Below are 17701 nucleotides of genomic sequence, written 5' to 3'. Positions count from 1 at the left end.
TTGCCCCAAAAAGATAACTTAAATTGCTGTCTGGTGAGAAATACATTATTAGTCCGTTGGCTTACATAAAAATTCCCATAAAGTAATTAGTACTTCATTAATATGCTGCCTGCTAATCTGAACAAACCTCAAAGCAATTAACAGATCTCTTTAATAATTGATTACCTTAAAGTCATTGGCCTTAAAATTGCCTTAGATAGGAAAATTATACTTATCAAATAACATTTGATACATGACCATTAAGTGACTCTGAGCCTGTCTCTCTCCTACAGAAAGCAGCTTAATGAGATGTGAAGTTCAAGCACTCTTGCTTTTTCCCAGAGAAGACTGTTCTGTGATCTAACAGTGTCACCCAGTGGTAGTAGGCACAGTTTGTGTTCAGAGCAGCTGTTGTTTTTAAAAAGAAGGACTTGTCACATGTGTTTACTAAAAGGGAAAAAAGAAAACCACTTTTCTGAATTGAACAAAGGAAACTAGTATGTGTAAATTCTGGAAAACAGGGGCTGGTACAAGAATAGAGCTACCCTATAGCCAAGGTTACTTTGAAGCCCTTTGGAACCACACAAGAGTGTACAGATCTGAAGAGAGGCACAAGTGAAGCTCCTGTGACTCAGGGGTAGTGCAGGTTTGACTTTAAATCAGTTCAGTGTTCCAAGGCTGAGCAACAGGACCGCAGTCACCCCTGCCATCTGCTTTATTGTCTATCATTTGGCCACTTCAGTTCTCAAAAGCTTAGATCTTTCAGAACAAGGAAAGAAGAACCAGCCAATTCTGTTCCAAGGCTGGCTGATTTTAAAAACTTATGAGGTGAAGTTTAATTGAAAATAATAAATTATTTAACATCCTTATCTGTAAAAAGAGAAGGCTGGACCAGATGACCCTTGAGATCCCTCACTAGTTCTAACATTCTGATAATACAGAAGAGTCCAGCTTATCTGGGGCTCTCAACCACAGAGGCTTATAGCCAAGGGCTACAGAGCTTGGCCCCATCATTCAAGCCAGATGGACTAGAGGAAGGTGCTCCCCTGATACTCCACACACATTCCACCTTGGCCTCCACTCCAACTCACCCCTGTTCCCAAGAACCATGGACTTCTCCATGTGAAATCTACAGTGAGGAGGTTTTCTGGTAGTGATACTAAATTTCCCCATAGGCAGCCACCTTTACTCCAAGTCCTCTGAAATCTCATCTGCTTGGCCTAGAGCTAGAGACATGCACATAGGAATGGAGCTTGAACCAGACTTCAATAAACCAAAACTCCAAATCCGGGGGGGGGGGGGGGATTTGATATCCTGATATCCTCCTTGATATCATAGTGAAGAAACACACATACACCATAGAGGGTAAATTAAAATCTATTTATTCCTCTTTGCATAAAGTCTCCTACATCAAGTATATAATTGTACCATAATTGAATATATTCAAGTCTGAATGCTAAAAATTACCCTAGGATCATGCCACAATTCATCCATTACTTCCCACCTAGTTTCTATTTACACATCTTTGTCTTCTTTATAAGTTCATAGATATTCTTCTTGCTAATTCTTGCCAAATCCCAAATACCTAGTAGTTTTATGAAGTTAATTATACTTTTCTCCTAATTCTCTTACATTCAGAAAATCACTATCTACTCTCATGGACCACTTATCAGAAGATAAATTTTTGCTGCATCCTTTCTGAAGAAATTTGTTAGCAGTCTGTGGCAAAAGGCTTTAATATGTACACACCCTGGAACTGGGTAATTTCACTTCTAAGAATTTACTCCAAGATGATAATCAGAGATTCAGACAAAAATATATTGTATAAGAACATTTATCAGGGATCGCTGGGTGACTCAGCGGTTTAGCGCCTGCCTTCAGCCCAGGGCATGATCCTGGAGTCCCTGGATAGAGTCCGACATCGGGATCCCTGCATGGAGCCTGCTTCTCCCTCTGCCTGTGTCTCTGCCTCTCTTTCTCTGTGTCTCTCATAAATAAATAAAATCTTTAGAATAAACAAATAAATAAAAATAAGAACACGTATCTATAATCTATGATAGTGAAAAAATGGAAGCCACTTAAATATTTCATACTGGGTTACGATGTGGCTTAAACATATTTTTAAACAGTAAAAGGGGAAATATTCACCATGTATCACACAGAAAAATATCAGGTTTTAAGATGGCATACCCCCTAGTTTCTAGTATGTGTGTCTGCATGTACAAAAGCTATTCAAAACACAGTACAAGGCCCAGCTGCCATCAGCACCAACAAGGAACTTGCTAAATGCAAACGCCCAGCCTCAGAGCTACTGAATCAGAACTGCTGTGGGCAGGCCCAGCAGTCCATGTTTCATGCTTACTGTGTGCCACACAATCTTTGAGGTAAGATACTGAAATTCACCCTATCAGACTGAGGCCCAGAGAAGCTGGGTAATTCAACTGAGGCCAAAAAGCTAATAAGTGGGCAGCATCACACAGCTAGCCCCAGAGTCCATACTCTTACCCACTTTGCTCTAGAGGCTCTCCAGATGAACTCATATTTCAAAGTGTGCTCCATGCTCCTTCCCTTAAATGAACAGCATGATGCATTCCACTTACTGGTTTGCCTATTTCACTGTGTTTTAGTGCTTCTGTTACAAAGCTACTGCCTGGAGTGGAGGTGTTTTGGTACGATCACTGGCACCACTGTAGACACACCTCTTGGTGAGCATCTGCTTGATATCTTTGAAGGCTATCGAAAGATCTTTAGATTGAAGTGCATGTTAAACATCAGTCCACACTGGCAAACGCCTCAATGCCCGCCAGCAAAAGACATGGACCACGATACCAACTAAACACAGAAGGCCTGTCTACTGGCAGCTGAAATGAAGCTGTTGTGTGGCAGTCCCAGACACACACTTTACAAACTGCCTGCCTTACCAGTTTTGAAATGATGCAACTTTATATCAGTTTCTTTTACTCTTCTGGTTTCTGCATTATTTCAAAATTTGCATGTAGTACATTTTTACATTACACTATTTTATATTCACAAAATTTGAGTTTAAAAAATGACTATGCCAGATTTTATTCCCAAACTGCAAATTCCTAAGGAAAGAGGCCTCCCTCAGCACCTTTATTGCATGTTATTTTCTAGGAAGAAACACCTCAGTCATTCATGTCAGGAAACTACAAAGGGGGTGCACTGGAAGATGGGCTGATTTAGGCCTCATCACTCCTGAAAGGAAGGAAACTACACAGACTACAAAAAACATCCAGCTGGACTAGCTTTCAAAGCCCTCAAATATTCCTGCCTTCAAGAGCTGAATAATAATTCCATAAAATTTATGACTTGGCCCAACCAACCAACGAAATATTTTAAAAGAGAAGGCTATCTTTAAAAGGACTCTAGTGACAGAAACTTTAAAGGAGCACAGGGGCCATTTGTTCAACTTCCTGTTATTACAGATGAGGAAACTGAGGCCCAGGAAACTGAAAGGGCTTGGCTAAGTTCACAGAGAAAGGGACAATGCCTGGACTAGAACCAATATCTAACTGGTCCCCACTGCAGTGTTCCACACTGGCTCCTTCTCTCACTTCTGGCAACCATACTGAATTTTCTCAGTTGATGCTCTACATTTTCTACTCATTTGGCACAATCTCTAGCACCACCATTAACATTACCTCTTGATCAATAACTGAATAGCATCTTTGAAGACGCTTATATGTTTGAATTTTAAGGATACTTTAATAACAGCACCAACACTCTATCTCCTTCTATACCCTGCCAGAATTTTCTGGAAGAGTACAAATTCATTATGAGGATTTAAAAAAAAAAAAAAAAAGCCTCAAGGTAGGAGAAAACTATTGATTTGACCTTTAAAAAGAAAAAATTTTATTTATTTATTTAAGTAATCTCTACACCCAACTTGTGGCTCAAACTCACAACTCTATAATCATACATACACTCTTCTAAGCCAGCCAGGCACTTCTGCCCTTTTTTAAAAACCTGAGATATTAGCACTGAACAACGTTAAAAAAACAAAAAGCAAACACACAAAAAAATACCAAAAACCAGTGACTGCTCAGACACAGTAACTTCAGACATCCCCTTTAGACTCCCCACTTATGATCTTAACCCTCTGTTAAATCCTACCCTTCCTCAAGCATCAGGATTCAGGATAAAATTAAACTACTGGAGAAGTGAAAATCAGCCCTCCTGACAACTGGAGAAGACCAACATTACAAGCAGTCCCCAATGCTGCCACCAGAACATAAAGAATGCTCAGAATGAGACCCAGATGAGCCCACAATGCCGCCACCAGAAAAATGACAAGACATCCCTCTTATCTCACTAGCAGGTGTGATTGCTAACTTTTTACTAAGTGACAGCTCTAACCCTACATTCATCTCCTGCTTCCCAGATAAATATTGTTAGTATACCCCATCGCTGAACCGTGCCTGCTTCCTGACCACAGCCAACCCAGATCTGGCCCCATTCCCCCAACCCTGCCTTCAAAACCCCCTGCTCAAGCACAATCCCAACTCTGCTTTCCAAGAGAATTTCAACGGTCTTCTGGGGTGCATTCACCTACAGCAGCAAGCTGAATGAACCACACTTGGGTCTGACCACACCTGCTCCTGGCTGTTGCTGGTGGATGGGATTCAACACACTTTTGTCTTAATAAGGTACCATTACAAAAAAAAAAAAAAAAAAAAAATAAGGTACCATTACCATGTGGCAGAGTAGAAAGAACCTCAAAAATAAAAAGCCCACAAACTGACATCACTTTTCTGGGTCGATTCCTTACTGATAAAATGACAGCCCGTAAACCTTTCACTTTCATCTCAAATCTGCTAAATTTCTGCCATATTGTGTGTCAAACAGATTTGTTTCTATGGAAGAGCGTGAGCTGGCTTCCACTCGCTCAACTTACCCTTCCACTGATAACAGTTTGTCTAGAAAATTTCATTTTTCACACTCAAAAAAAAAAAAAGTGTGTGAGGGAGGAGGGGAGAACTTCATACCAAAAACAGTGGTTACAATTACGTGTTATTTTCCGAATGGTTAAAATGTCTCGTAATTATAAGAGTATCAGTTGACTTTTATTTGATTTCCGCTTTCACGATGAACATGGGGCTCTGTCTCCGTCTGGTTCTTCAGAAGACTGTGTGCCTCTAACTAAGCCCCGGAGAGCAGCCATTTACACAGCCCAGGTACTTTTAATTAAGGTTTGTTCTCCCCCTCACTCCTCTCCGGTTCCCTCCTGGGCTTTCTGTGAGCAGCAGCATCCGCCGGTCTTGTTTTGGAAGAGGCCGAAACCGAGACAGGAAGGGGCCGCCCCTGGGGGCCGCCATGTCCCCGGCTAGGGTGAGTCGGCTCAGGCCCCGAGGGTGCGGGTGCGGGTGCGTGTGCGGGGAGACGCGGTCCCCGGGGCCCAGCTCCCAGCGAGCTGAGCCCTGAGCCCTGAGCCGGTGTGATATCCAGGCCTCAGAGGCGTTCCCCGCACTCCTCCTTCCGACTCCAGGTGCTCCGTGAGAGGACGCCGAGGCACGCGGGCCGCTCAAACCACAGGCCCTCGGGGTTAACTCACACAGGAAGCCGGCGCGGACCGTCCAGGGCGGCCTCGGGGCTCGGGGGTGTTACCAGGGACCGCGGCTGTCGCGGCTGTCGCGGCTCGGCCCCGCCTTGGCCGCCCCATACCGCAGCTCCTCCCAGGAGTCGCCCCTGCCGTCTGGGGGAAGTCACTCCCAGGAGCCCCCGGGGCTGCCTCTTGCATCTGATTGGTCAGAACTACGTCATGTGCTCGGCGGACACACAAAGGAAGCTGGGAAAGTCAGCAGCCCGCAGCCCAGAGCAGGGGCCGTCGGGCAGGGGCCGTCCGTCTCTCCCGCCACCCCGATTCGTCCGGTAGAGCCCTAGTCCCCAGTGTAATGGCACCTGGGGCTGACTGGAGGAGGTCACCGCGGCGGGCACCCTGTGAGGCCAGTGGGCGAGAAGGCAGCCGCCTGCAAGCTGGGAAGGGCGTCGTCCTCCTCGTGGACCGCCAGCCTCTGGAACTGTGCGAGGGACACGGCTGGGCTGTCCCGTAAGGCGCCCAGCCTAGGGTACTTTGCCATGGTGGCCGGAGCGGACCGCCACGTACCCGCGAGGCACCTGCCTTCAAGGGCACTCTAGCCTCCCGACAAGAGGCTTGCTGGGCCCTCTGGGAGAGGTCCCTTTAGCCACTCCGGACCCGGGCTCCAAAGCTGAACGGGAAACCCCAGCAACAATAATGTCTTGGAAGCGTATAGTCCTTGCAGCACGGGTAGTAAAGCTGCATGCAACAAGCAACAAAGACAGGAGGCCTTTAATGGAAACCCGTTTATCCTTAGCTTTTCTTTTCCATCTACACAAAACCTCCCTTTCTACACACGGGGGGGGGGGGGGGGGGGGGGTTGGAGGGGAGAGTTTGGCAAGAGTTCAAGTGTAAACACATGTGTTGGGGGTGTGGAGCCTGAAACAAGGGAGTCAACGACCCCGACTGGTTACTTTCTCGGCTTGAACTCTGCACATTTATCCAGCTCCCTCCGGACCCCTGTCATTCTAAGACCGCGGACCTTGCTATTTCTCAGAGCTGTCGTGCAGAGTCACAGGAAAACAAAACACGGTGTCCCCAGCTCCAGGATGCATCTAATTTCCCACAAGCCATTACTTCAGCCACCCATCTCACAGGCACACCCAGTCTCCGGCGGAGCTACACTGAAGCCTTGACTATCTCTCTGTATGATAACAGGCAGAGAGAAACTTTCAAAACGAGCTTGGGGGGAAAAAGAACAGCAACCAACCTGGCAAACTAGGAACACAGGAAAATGAAAGCCTAAGAACAAGCAGCCTGCATTCAAATGAGATCTCAGGTGCCATAATGTCTTAAAAAAAAAAAAAAAGTGTAATGGCCCTTATTCTTACTGGAATAGGAAGGAAGCTCGCTGATTTGGAAAATATTCAAGGTTTCAAAAATGCAAACATATTTCTGGAGTGGAGGCCTTAGAGAAATAATCACTTACTTTTAGCAGTGAGGAATAGATACGTGAGTCATAATCCAGATCCTATAGTAGTTGAGAGATTTCATTCATTCCCATTCAAACAGGATGCTTTTAAGACCGATTTATAACCATTGCAATAGTCTCCTATTTACTTTATAGCTTCCACTCTAAGTAAATTCCTTCTTAAAGTGAATCACTCCCTTCTTCCTCCTATGCAAGCATGCAAGACTCAAACCATCTACCACTGTGTCTATAGCCCTCATGGCCTCAGTCATCAGGATGAGGACTTATGCCCCAAGTCTCAACATATCCTCCATCAGGCTACTTATTCTGGCATTTCAATCAGATCTGTTACTACCTAATAGTACTAGTCAAATGACGTTTTCTCCAATGTTGCCATACCATCAGGCCACTTAAATTCTATAGCTGCAATAGTGATAAAGAACAGGATAGGCTGGTAACAGTAAACACACTGCCCAATGCTTGTTCCATATAAAATGGAGAATTCTGCTTCTCTCACCCTGCAGTTACCGAAGTTTTAATGTTTTCACTTCTCTTGTTGCTAGAGGATTCATTACTCAAGAACTCGACATCCAGAAACTTCTCATCAGTTTTGACTTCTCTCATATCTCCTGTCAAAAAGTTCAGAACTTTAACAGTATCTGTTTTAAAACCCACACAAGTAGTAGCTACTGTAATTTAATTAAATGAAAAGGGGAAGGGCAAATGACTTGTCAACACATTCACAATGAAAAGTTGTCTTTTACTTACAGCTGGTTATAAAGGAAATCATTAATTGCTTCCAGAAGAACAATTATAAAATCATTCTCTAACAAGAAACTACACCATGATGGCTATTTCTCTTATTCCTTTAAAAAAAAAATCTGAAAAGCTTAATAGGAACAGTTTTACCTATTTACATAAAGTATTCAAAATTAAAAGGCAATTATGAAAAAATGAGACAATTCTTTAAAAAAATTTTCAAGGCAATTCAGGGCTCGAAAAAATCTAGAAATAAGTATTCTTTAGTTTGTAATCTTACAAATGTCAAATTGAACAAGATTCCAAGTATTTGGGAGTGAAGTTTATCTCTGATTTAAAAATTCAGTTTATAGTACAAAATCTACAAACACAATGGTACACACGACATGGTAATTAAGTAGGACATTAACAACTTTATTTCCCTAATTTCATCCGTGACTCTTTGGAATTAAAGTCCTAAGCCTTCTTTCCTCTTTATAAAATATATTAGTTCTAGAAAAGATTTGTTGCCATTCCTAAATATCCTTATACCCATAGCAATACACACAAAAAAATGTTAAAGACGGTTATAAGTACTTTCCTTCTATGCACCATAAGACTTGCTCTAAAATTGGTAAGCTTTCTAAAATACCTCAAATCAATGGCTTTCAAACTTGTGTCTGAAATCCTCTTTGCACTCAGTGACCGAATACACACCCGCACTAAAATTAGCTGAGGCAGAAGTTTCCAGAAGCAATATGCCACCTTTACTACATGCTATACACTCTAATATTTGCATTGTCTTTTTTTTTTTTTTTTTGTAATGCTGGTCGTGACCCACTAAATTGATTTCATGACCCATTAATGGATGTAGCTTAAGAAATCATGCCCTGAATCATTTACTCATTAAACTTGCCACAATAACTTAGCAGCACTCTGAAGCAACAAGAGAAGGCACCTGAAAACTTCCAACAGCAATGTAAATTGGATGAGCTGCCGTATGCCAACTGTCATCATCTCTCCCAAATAGAAAACACTTAAAATCCGTTACCTTTTAAAAGTTTTATTTGGGTTAGTATGGGTAATACTAAAGTCATCACCTCTCTCCCACCTAATCTTTAAACTACCCTAACTACAATCATTAAAGAATAACCTCAAATCCTTCCAGCTGTGTGTGAATGAGTAAAGGAATACAAATTAAAGATTACCTAGAGAATTCTGTTGATAGGTAAGTTTTTCTCTCTGCTTATGGTAGAAGGTAGGGAATAGAGAAGACTGAGGAAGTATTGTATTTTCTCCTCTTAAAATATTTTTTATAGACTTTATTTTTTTAAAGATTTTATTTGAGAGAGAGTGTGTGCACACATGCGAGAGCATGAATGGACAGAGGAAGAAGCAGACTTCCCACTGAGCACAGTGCCTGACAACTTTTGCCAAACCCAGGACACTGAGATCATGAGCTAAGCTGAAGGCACACACAATTGACTGAGCCACCTAGGCACCCCTCCCCTTCTTAAAATATTGTTAAAAAGCAGTTTTCATAATTTCTCTACCCACAAATAAAATTATAGATACAGTACATCAATATTTAAAACTTGAGTGGCATTTGCCTATTTTTAAAAAAATGACAGTGCAACTCAGCTCATGTTTCTTAACACCAAAATAATAATTCTGTTTGCATAATCTTGTAAGAAGCAGAACAAAATTCCATAAGGGAAGCTAAAGTTAACAGTAAGAGGAAGGGCTCTCATCCCAGGTATCTGGAACCAAGGATAGGCCCTTTAGCCCCACCACCCAGGAAACTGTGTAGAATATGTAAGGGAGAAAATAAAATTGACCCATTTTTCTTCCTGGTCAACAGAGGTAAGGCTACAGTAAGGGCAGAATGGAACAGTAGAGGAGCTTAAGCTTTAGTACCTGAGAAACTTAAACACAGCTCTAAGCACACATTAGCTGTATGACCTTAGTTCAATCATAAAAACACTTAAAAGATAACACTCAATAAATATTAGCTGTGGGCAAGGACCCACCAACTCACTGAATTTTCACAACACCCTGAGGTAGGTTGAGGGACACAAGGGACTAGGAAACTCATCCAACTGCAGACAGTTAGTCATAAGAAGGCCAGAGTTCAAACACAGCCCAACTCATCCCAAAACCTTTGTGATGGTTGTCTTCTGAGCCCTGGTTTCTTTATCATTCCCTCTCAGGGCTGCTATATGGATTAACACCTTTATCTGGCCTGTCAGATAAAGACTCATCACCAGCAGGATCCAGTGACAGCTGCCACCAGCACAGGGCACAGACTGTCTCAGGTAAGCTGACTTCACCTGTTCAGTCACAAACTTTGATCTCTTCTTCTACTCTCTCACTGCCCCACCCCTCAAACACACCTCCCCCACAAATACCTTTCACTGACCTCAGGAAATATGTACCAGAGGTAGAGCAGTATAACCCCTGTGAGTATATTTACCAAAGGAAGGAAGGGAGGTATGTAATGTTTGTAAGACAGGGCAAAGTAGTCAGGCCTAACTCAAAGCCAAGACAATGAGAGCAGAGAGCTACAGAGGACTCAGCGCAGTGGCAGGAGTGTGCCAGAACGATCATCAGGGTAATGCTCATTTACCGAGCAAGGAAGATCTCTACCACCAACAGCACGAAGGCAGGAGGGAGCCTCAGTGGGCAGTGCCAGAGTGGGATGGACTGGGCCAGTTGTGCAGTTGTGGCGGGGGGGGGGGGGGGGGGGCTGGCAGAAATCCGAGGGCAGGGCCTCAAATATGCCAGGAATTCTGCTGAGGGCAATAAACCACCTTACAATGCAAAGCAGGATTGCATTAACATCAGTTTTGGAAACAGGAAGTACTAGTATCAAGTAGCTAATAAGTGTTGACAGAAGTTTTCAAAATAGAGTTACATTCTCCCTTTCTTTCCTGTCCATATGCATTGGCAAATGCCATCCGCTCCATTTCCTCACAAGAAAAGTGGGTAAACAGAGGCAGACTCACAGGCTCAATGGGCCTGTGGACCTCAATGGACCACTCAATGGACCTAACCAAAACACATCAATCAAGTTTCCAAGTTGCTGAAAGATATGCCAGTAATACACCATCACCCACTTACTGTTCAGGCCATTTTTTAACACAAAGATCGAGTAACTGTGTATGTACGCTCCTATGGTGTAACAAGGGAGCAACCAATGTCAGAACTCAATCATTAGTTGTTGTAGCAACAGCAGACAACAATGCCTGCTCAGATTGGTAGTTAGAAATTTACCTGTTTCACATTATACATCTATCACTACTTACTATAAAAACCACCTTCTGAGTATTAGGTTATCACTAGCTTGCCATACCAAGAGGGAATATAACCAAGGAGCCTGACTTGGAGGAAAAAAAAAAAAAAAAAGCACTGAAAGGTATAAATGACATAAATTGAATTTATGAATGTTCAGAAAATAAGACATTTTTACTATAAAGCCATTTAATAACCTCAAGAGATACATTGTTTTCAAACTTTGGAAAAAAATTAACGATGAAACTAACTGCCAGATTACTATTATCTAACAAAAGCAGTTTACAAATACATCTATTATGTTAATTAAATGAAGTACTGATGACACTGTGAGCTTAGAACCATTAATGTCACTCCTACTGAAATTATCATTTAATGCCTGATTATAAAATAAACACAAAGTATCCTAGACTTTATTTGTCTTTAGTTTTATTTTGTCTTTTGTGCTTTTTTTAAAAATAAATTCTGTTTCCACTTCATTAGTAAGAAACAAATTTTGTTTTCTCTTAAAATGGTTCACTGCAGAGATAAGAAAGATTTGACTCCAGGACTTGGAAAAATTGGACATTATTATCCTCATTACATCTGTTACTGACCCTTTCCTTTATAATTACCTAAACACTCTTTGTCAGAGGGCACAAGCTCAAGCAAGTGCCTGGTCCCATTCCCAAGTCTGTCACCCCAAAGGCTTGTGCATTCAGAAAATGATCATGTCCCTTTGGGTCAGTTTCCTCACCTGTGAGCCCCAACCCAGATCAGAGGTTCTCAGTAGTCAGGACAGTGTGATCTAAACCTGAGACTTACACACACACACACACACACACACTCAGTGCTGGGCAACAAAGTCAGGCTCCATGGGACAGGTCTTTCAAAGCCACACACACTCCCCCATCCCCCGAAAAATGAGAAATGTGAGAAATCTGCTCTTTACCTATATCTGCAGCTATAATACAATTAATAGGGTGACCCCTAAAATACCTATGACCCATAAGGAATGCATATTAAAGCTTGAGTATGAAATGCAGCCCCTCATTGCCACCTTGGGGCTTTCAACAGTCAGAGGTGATCTGGCAGCAAGAGAAAGCAAACTGCAGTAACACAGCATTACATTCTCCTTTTTCAATACTCAATGTAAACAAACAGTAACCACAAAACACGACTTGATTAATAACAATTATTTGAAAATGGCCTTCCTAAGAGTCCTTCCCTGTCATCAGAACTGACAGATTTGAAAGTCAGTAATTTGATATCAGAGATCTACAATCAAGGAGTCCACAATTACTCCTCTCCAAGCACAGATCTACAAGTGCTGATCACAGAGTTTCTGCATTGTTCTGGCTCAGCCAGGATGCTGTGACTGAAGAAGGAAACACACCAGTCAGCGCTCTGCAGGCCAGACAGCAGCCTGAGCACAAAATTCTCACCCATCGCAGTCCTGATTCAGAGTTCTGCTCTTGACACAATGGAGCTGTACAGGACCTCTGACTTGATTAGCAACCCACCATGTGTTCTTCTCGATGGGAATCTACAGACTGTGTCTGGGCCGCAGCCACCAGCCTGGCTTCACTGGCAACAATGCAGTTTCAGGGGAAAATCTGCGAAGGCCACTCTGGCACTGCCACTTCTCAGACATACTCAGATACCAACAGTTCCATAGCTAAAAAAGCAGTGCCAACATTTTCATTATTAAAAAGAAAAACGTCAAAGCGGGACACCTGCTCTAAGAATGGACCTTCTTCCCAGGCAATTATCTTAAAAGGTAAATTAGGTCAAGTCCCTGGCACAGTAGCTTCTCTGAACCCCTGGCAGTGGCCCTCACATTCCCTACCACATTGGACATGGGCCTACGCCAAGCTCTTCCCTCACCTTGCTCCATGCACTCCAGCCACACTACCCATCCTTCATTTCTTACCCAGCTGAGTCTTCGCATAGGCCATTACCCCAACCCTAGAGAATGCCCTCTCAACCCTTCCCCAAACTCTCCTTATATGCTGGCTCATCCTTGCCCTTTTTATCTGTACCTAAACATCATCTTTCCAGAGCGCCCCACCTAACAGGTCGCTCTACCGTCAGTCTTTGCCCTAACCAATGGGGGAGCTTGCGTCTCCCTCTCACAATCTGGAACTCTTTATATATTGCTAGATATGTTATTTGATCATCTCCCCTCTAGATACAGAGCTACCTAAGGGCCACAGCCATTTCTCTTGTAACCACTGTATCTCCAGGGCTAAAAAATATACTAAATGCTCAATTATCATTTGTTAAGATGATTCAATATCTCAATAAATTTTGCATGGAGAAAAGATGCAGCCCATAAACATTTTTATTTGTTCTAAATTGGTCAGGGTGGAAAAAAAAGTTATTCACTGGTATTGAGATAAATTAATTTCTACTCTATTTCTCCCACCTGTGGTTGGGTCTGTGCTCTACTGCAATTTCCTGATTAAAATGAGATTTTGAAAAAAAAAATTTGAAATTTGTAATAGGAACTATATTATCAGTGATGGTTGGGTCTCAGGTAATCTATAGAAATACTCCTCCTACTAGCTTCCACTTATTCAGTGCTTACTATGTTCCAGGCACCGTTCAAACACTGGGTAGTTCATCTTATGTAACCTCCAAGACAGTTCCATGAGAGAGGTATTCTCATGCCTACTGACAGAGTAGGAGCAGATGCACAGAGACTTAGCAACTAGCTCAAGGTCATGCTGCAGGAAGAGGTGGGTTGGTTGGGTGGGGCGCCGTGAGACCTGGCCTCCTCACTACTGCCCCATCTTTTTTTTTTTTTAAAGATTTTATTTATTTATTTTCGAGAGAGAGAGAGAGAGAGAGAGAGAGAGAGAGGCAGAGTCACAGGCAGAGTGAGAAGCAGGCTCCATGCAGGCAACCTGATGTGGGACTCGATCCTGGGACTCCACAATCACGCCCTGGGCAGAAGGCAGGCGCTAAACCATTGAGCCACCCAGGGATCCCTGCCCCATCTTCTATCCCTCCTAGAGCAGTCCACTCCTGGGGGAAAGAGAGACAAGGTAGAACTTTCTCTTTTCATTTTGGAACCAGGCCATTTTTTGTTGTTGTTTTCTGGGGTAAAAAAAAAACAAAAACTCATCTTGTGACCCACTTGGCCTCAGTCCAGCTGATTCTATCCTAATTCCTCCAGCTAGCCTCCCCTATTCCCAGTGTCTCCTACTTCCCTGACCTGCTCCTTCATGCATCTCTATGCTTTGGAATTCATCACACAGTCCATAACTACTTTCTGCCCCAGCCTGTGCAAGTGTGTGAGTGCTAAGTGTGCCCACGCAATCACATGTGCATATGCAAATCCCTTTCCAAACTCCAACTTGTTCTCTCTAGCTTTTAGAAGTCGGAAGGTAAATAAGTCACCTAAACTATTCATTCTGAGGTATAAGACGAGGTAACAAAAAACTCCTTGACCTTCCTAGAGATGCTAAAATACATAACATAAAAGGTTACGTGTTCACCAAGTACAGTTTGAATTATTACAGAGCCTGAAAATGACCAAAATTAGGTGGCAATTTCAAGAAGTGTCCAGGATGATAATTAAATCAAGTGGCCAACTGGCAACCACTCACCTGACGGTGATTTTTCCTATCTATGATCCCCTGTTTCCAAATCCAGAGTCCAGGCTGCTCATAACTATATTTCTGGAGAACACACAGGGAGGAATGGAAAATTGATGTGTGGAAAGAACACTGAACAGAGGATTCTAACTCCAGTGTTTGCAGCTGGAGGCCGCCTACACTTTGTTGCTGAATTTTTAAAAACACTTCAACACCTTAATAATATGTGTTGCCAGGTATAATAAAAGTGTACCCAAAGACCTTGGATTCTTAAGCTGCCAAGAGCTAAATGTGAAAGGAAGCCTGAAGTAGCAGATGAAGATGTAGGAGAGAAAAAACCCTTCAACTACTGAGTTTTGTATGGCTCCCATTAGAGAGTAGCAAAATAACGCATCCCCCAATAGGCCACGCTGACTCCTTATTTACATGTGAACCACCTGAACTACCAGGACCTCCATTTTCCTTCAAACACTCCACAACTGTGGTTTACAACCCTGGCTTGCACATTAGAATCATCCCGGAACTTCAAAACACAATTCCAGGGTCTGCTCCATTAGAGAACCACGAAAGGAGAATCAACCATGATCAGCCACTCGTCGTCCAATAGGGCCTGTCCCAACATGTAACCATGTAAAGAGGGAGGGCTGGTCAGGATTCCAAGAACCAACTAGTCCTCGAGTCTCCTCTTCCTTCCCCTCCAAGACCAACCACCTGAACCTACTATCCATCCATCCATCCACCCGTCCCTGAGCACCTCTTGTGCCAGCACTGTGTACCAGAGACACGTAGCCGACTACACTGGCAGACCTGCCCTCAAGGACCTTCCATCTAGTGAAATCACACCAGGGAGATTTAAGTTAACCTATTTAAAAAAAAAAAAAAAGGGGGGGGGCAGCTAAAAAGGTTCCCCCGGTTTCCAGCAGTTTCATTGAACTGAAGTCCTTTTAAACCACAGCTTCTCATTCGGTCCTCAGAAAAGTGTTTTGTTGCATTGTGCTGTGCTTCAGCTGGCAGGCCAGGCACTACCCAATGGATTGCTCTACTCAATGGCTGGATCCAGACAATCAAACACTATTTCCTCAGTGCCCCTGACTGCGCCCACATCCTCAGGATGACTGGAATGTTCCGAAGTCAAGTTTGTCCCATTACCATGCTGGGTCTCATATGTTCTCTTTTTCTCATGGTCTATCACAGGCTTGGGGACATATAAAAGACCTCCAAAAATCCCTCTCAAAGAGTATTTAGTCTTTTTGTAAAAACTAAACTAAGATATATAACATATTAATATTACATACTGATTCAGAACTAAACTGTGGAAGGAGTAGGGAATATCGATTACTTAGGGTGTGAGCACTCCATTGAAGCAAGCTCTGAAAGAAGGGTTTGGCCAGGCATAGTCAGCAGTGACCAAGCAAGGTATTTTAAGGATCACCATGAGCCCAGGGATGAGATAAATAATGGTGACTGAATCAAGGAGGACTCATCAGGTCAGCGCAGGAAAGGCTATATACAGGTAGGAACAGTTCAACACGGGGCACTGAATCAGATGTGGTCCTATGACCCTGTAAAGACATGGCCCTGAGAAGGAAAGGAGTAAAGCACAGATGGAAACTGTCTTAGGCACATGGATAAGACAGCTGTCATTAACTCTGATTCAGCCTATAATGAATATCTGACACACCAGTTATTTTCAACAAGAATGTCATCAAAGTGGTTCAGAACACTTCCATTCCTACTATTAAAAAATCAAGCCAAAGTATGCGAGTCCAAATATTTACAAACTAGAAAATCAAACACCGACCTCCTGAGCTTTTTCGTGCCCCATCTTCACCATCTGCAGAGCACACTTGGTGTTCTGGGAACCACTGAGAGACATAGACATGAACAAACAACTATCTGGCCATCCATGTGTAATTTTGTTCCGTGACATGTGACCATCAACTGTGTGTCAGGCACGGTGTTTGGCACAGTTCGAATCAAGGTCTAACAACAGCAAGCCTTTCATCCCGGTCTTTCAAAGGAGGTATATAATACCTGGAAAGCAAATACAATCTGTTCATAGCAGTCCACAACAGAGATTCTGGTGAGTTCATTCTTCCATTCATTCACCAAGTATTTATTTCATGTCCATGAAGTAAAACCAGACACTATTCCATACAGTGTGGAAGTGGCAGCAAAGGACACAAAGCCCCGCCCTGATGAAGCCTACATGGAACAGTGGGGTGGGCAGGCAGGCAGCCGGCAAGCAAATAGAAAGGTTGCATTTATCAGACAGGAAGTAAGTACTATGGAAAACACACACAGGTAAGGAAATAGGTAGTGTTATTCTGGATATTTGGGGAAGACTGCATTGAGAGAGCAGACACTTGAGTGATATTTGAGCAAAGAGCCAAATGAAGTGAGAGAGCAAGCCAACCTGCTCTGTGGGGCCAGAGTTCCACTCCAGGCACAGGCAGAGTTATGGGCAGGTGCAGGTGCAGAAGCTGAGATGAGACAGCCAGGAGGCCTGGGTACAGCACAGGTAGCAGGAGTGGCACAGGGTGAGTTGGGAGAGTGGTTAGGAACAAGATTATGGTAACAATACCACAGGCAGGCAGCAGTACAGCACCCCTGCAGTTTACAAAGTTTATGGTCTTGGTAATACAGTAATAATAACAGTCTTCATTACTTCCTTAGAAGCTACAGATCCTTCCAAGTCTGGTCTGTTACACAAAAGATGAAGACGGATCTGAGAAATAAATTCAATGCAAAGAGCAGTTTCAATAATAAAATGAAGAAAAAAGCATTAGGTATATTTAGAGCATTCCCCAGCCTCCAAAATGTTCAACTCAAAAATCTGATGGAAATCAGAATACTTCCAATTTAATGATGGCTTTAACCATTAGGGATGCCCACAAGTAGAACATTCTCAGCTGTTTTATAGGCAGAGGATAGAATGGTCTTTTAATGTAAAACAGTATCAGAATAGGCACTGACATAGTTTCCCAACACAGTTTATACTTCAAAGTGAGCTGTGCCTTAGTAAACAGTCTTGGGAGAGATTGCAAACACTGCATGTCACTAACATATTACCTAAAGCCACAGAACTGTATGCTCAGCTGGAAA

General features: G+C 43.0%; 1 protein-coding gene across 5 annotated transcripts in view; it reads right to left on the bottom strand.

Moving 5' to 3' along the window:
* The window catches only part of FAM107B (family with sequence similarity 107 member B), a 70709-nt gene that overhangs the window by 24397 nt on the left and 28611 nt on the right, over nt 1–17701 (bottom strand). Inside the window, exon 1 of one of the 5 annotated variants that reach the window (XM_077897140.1) lies at nt 5552–5712. The exons of 3 other annotated variants lie outside the window; for them this stretch is intronic. The gene's annotated coding sequence lies outside the window, so the exon portion shown is untranslated. Of the gene's footprint in view, nt 1–4985; nt 5501–5551; nt 5713–17701 lie in introns of those variants that run through there. One more of the 5 variants, XM_077897144.1, reaches the window with a different exon arrangement.

The sequence above is a fragment of the Canis aureus genome, chromosome 5 (assembly GCF_053574225.1).
Source record: "Canis aureus isolate CA01 chromosome 5, VMU_Caureus_v.1.0, whole genome shotgun sequence".
NCBI classification, from domain to species: Eukaryota; Metazoa; Chordata; class Mammalia; order Carnivora; family Canidae; genus Canis; species Canis aureus.
Note: the sequence above shows the minus strand (reverse complement) of the source record. Positions and strands in the feature narration are given on the sequence as shown.